The sequence below is a fragment of the Hydra vulgaris genome, chromosome 08 (genome assembly GCF_038396675.1).
Source record: "Hydra vulgaris chromosome 08, alternate assembly HydraT2T_AEP".
NCBI classification, from domain to species: domain Eukaryota; kingdom Metazoa; phylum Cnidaria; class Hydrozoa; order Anthoathecata; family Hydridae; genus Hydra; species Hydra vulgaris.
The window spans coordinates 58,200,001-58,203,095 of record NC_088927.1 but is presented as its reverse complement, the minus strand read 5'-3'; the positions used below and the strand labels follow the sequence as shown (position 1 = coordinate 58,203,095).

The 3,095-nt window shown below is 24.4% G+C and overlaps 1 long non-coding RNA gene across 1 annotated transcript in view; it reads left to right on the top strand.

Annotated features, from left to right (window-relative positions):
- The first annotated feature begins 1,143 nt into the window (after positions 1-1,143).
- The window catches only part of LOC136084394 (uncharacterized), a 5,707-nt gene continuing 3,755 nt past the window's right edge, over positions 1,144-3,095 (top strand). The window contains exon 1 of the long non-coding RNA XR_010640537.1: positions 1,144-2,545. This is a non-coding gene — a long non-coding RNA (uncharacterized LOC136084394). The remainder of the gene's footprint in view (positions 2,546-3,095) is intronic.

Here is a 3,095-nt window from a genome sequence, read left to right as displayed (position 1 = left end):
TAAAATGTTTTACTACAATAACACTAAATATAGCGAAAAAACATATTATTTCACATTCTAATAATCAAACGAATATTGAATGCAACTTTTTTCTTTTTAGGAAATACTGTAATTTTTTGTGTATGTGATTTGATACTTTTAAAATCTATATTTGTATTTAATTATTATATGAAATATTTTCCTTCAATTATATTAGAGTATATCTCATTAAATCAATAAAGTTAGATTATATCTTATTTGACCCAGTGACCCAGTTGATGTTATTTGGATTTTGAAAAATACATACGATACAGTGTCAAATAAAAGACTACTTGGGAAACTCGCAGCAGACTGGAAACTACAGAGTAACTGGAAAGGTGATAAAATGGATCAAATCGTTTCTAAGCGGTAGAAAACGATGAGTAAAAACTAAAAGCAACAAAGATCAAGTTTTATGAGCTTTGTTATTCACTATATATAAATAATCAACCCAGGTTGGCTGTATAGATTTTGTATTACTCCATGTTACTATTCTTTTATTTCGATAAAAAAAACTTGGAGGGTAATATTGCATTGTTGAAATAACTTCACTGCAAAAAGTTTTATATTTGCTATATATATTTAAAAAATATATATATAAATTTATTCTTGAAAAGCATTTTCAATTATTGTTATAACAAACAAAATGATAAAATAAATATACATGCTTTAATTTAAACTAAATTAATCCGGTAAAAGTTAAAAAAATCAGGTTTTTTAAATTTTTATTTATTTTTTTATAATTCATCAAAATAAAAATAACCGGATTTTTTTAATTTTTAACGGAATAATTTAGTTTACCAGTGTTAAATAAACAATACCCGTTATTTTTTAATATTTAAAATCAAAGCACGAATATTTATTTTATCATTTTGTATAGTTTGAAGACTCATAAGTTTTTTTGTAAACGGTACCCCCTCATTTTCTTTGCACAATTTAAGTCACTATTAGCAACTCTTTATATAAATAACAAGGCTACTCGTGGGCTCCTTTTCTGCTCTAAGATAACTCTATTTAAAATTGACTTTAAATTCAGAAGTGTGTGATTTCAACTTATGATCGTTAGACAGTGAAATGGTTTTTCCCTGTTTTTTTTTCTTTTTTTAAAGTTCTGTCTATACTTTCACTAAATGAAAAAAATATTTTGGTGCAATGGTCTTATTGCTTTAAAATTTACTTTAAAAATCAAAAAAGCGTAGAAGGTATAAAAAAGTATTGAAAAAAAACAAAAGTTTGACCAACCGTAACTCAACAAATAAAAACAATTAGACAAATAAAATTTACAGGCTTCCTTCTTACCCTATTAGCATTACTATATATAAAATTGAGCGCGATTGAAGGTTATCACGTTTGAGCATTGCCTGATTTTTTCAGATAATGGCTCTTAAGAAGAATCAAAAACAGCTCAATCTGGTTTAGATTATGAAATCAAATAGTTTAACAAATGGTTACTAAGCTTCAACGTAGACTAGTGTGAAGTGATGTGTTGTGGTTTAAACAATCCAAAAGTAGAGAACAAAATGGGAGATCTAAAACTAGAATAGATACTAAGCTAAAAAGAGATCTAGGCGTACATTTCTCAAGCGATTTCAGTAGAAAACCCATATAGATATGTGCAAATTGAAAGGTAATCCTGTAATAAATATAAGAAAAACTTTCAGCTATATAGACTTTAAAATGCTTAGAGTACTATATCTAACATTGATCAGATCGGTAATATAATTTGTAGCACCATTATCATCACATTATTGGTGAATTTATGATATTGATAAAGCGGAAGAATACAACACAGAGTAACAAGATTTTTACCAGTCTTTAAAAAGATTTAAGAAGAATTTTCAGCTCTTGAAACAAGAAGAAAGAGAGCTGATTTAATAAAATTATTTAAGATTGTTAATGAATAGCAAAAACTCTTGCAGAAGAACACAAGAAAATAGTATGAGTTATTCAAGAGAAATAACAAGATGCAATCCAATACACAATTTCCTAACAAAAATGATCAGTAAATATATGAAACAATCTTAAAAAAAAGCAGTTGAAGCAAAAATCATTTATAAATTATAAACTGTAATAGATTTAACCTTGAACAATTTAAAGCAATTGGATATAAAAACAATGTCATAGTGTGCTCATTAGTTTACCAGTGAGGTAAACTAGTGAGCATATCTAAAATCCAGCAAATATAGCAAAAAACTAATACCACTTCTAATTTAATTAAAGGGATTTTTTTTTCTACCTTTACTTTTGATTATCTTAATCTAATGTTCAGAGTTTACTTTGAACATTAGGCTTAGAGTCATACAATCTAAATTGTTTAAGATGGTTATTGATTGACTGAATAATCTATTGGTTTTAGTATCCCATTGAGATTATGAGTCTACAGGGATGAAAACACTATTTTTCATTTTTTTATAACTAGTTTTATTATAGAGACGATCAGAAGAATCTTTAGAAGTCAAGCTGACTAACGCTTGCAAGCAAGATGAATCTATTTATTTTGAAAAACAGCTCATCAATAATGAAATTGGTTAGTTATTTTCTACATTACTTTATATTATACTTTATATTACTTTATACTATATACATACATATATATATATATATATATATATATATATATATATATATATATATATATATATATATATATATATATATATATATATATATCAATAATGAAATTGGTTAGTTATTTTCTACATTACTTTATATTATACTTTATATTACTTTATACTATATACATACATATATATATATATATATATATATATATATATATATATATATATATATATATATATATATATATATATATATATATATATATATATATATATATATATATATATACAGGTGACGCGTAGTTTATTGGACAAAATAAAAACGTCAATAACTTATTTATAAATAAAAAAAAACCTATTATTATATTTTCTTTAAATAATGCAATTATCGTTCAATAAAAAATAAGTTATTTTTTAAATGAAAAAACACCACAATCTGCTATTGATCTCTATTTTGCTCTGACGCCTTTCATAAGCGACTGTAAAAAATTTATATCGACTTCTTGTAGTTTTAAT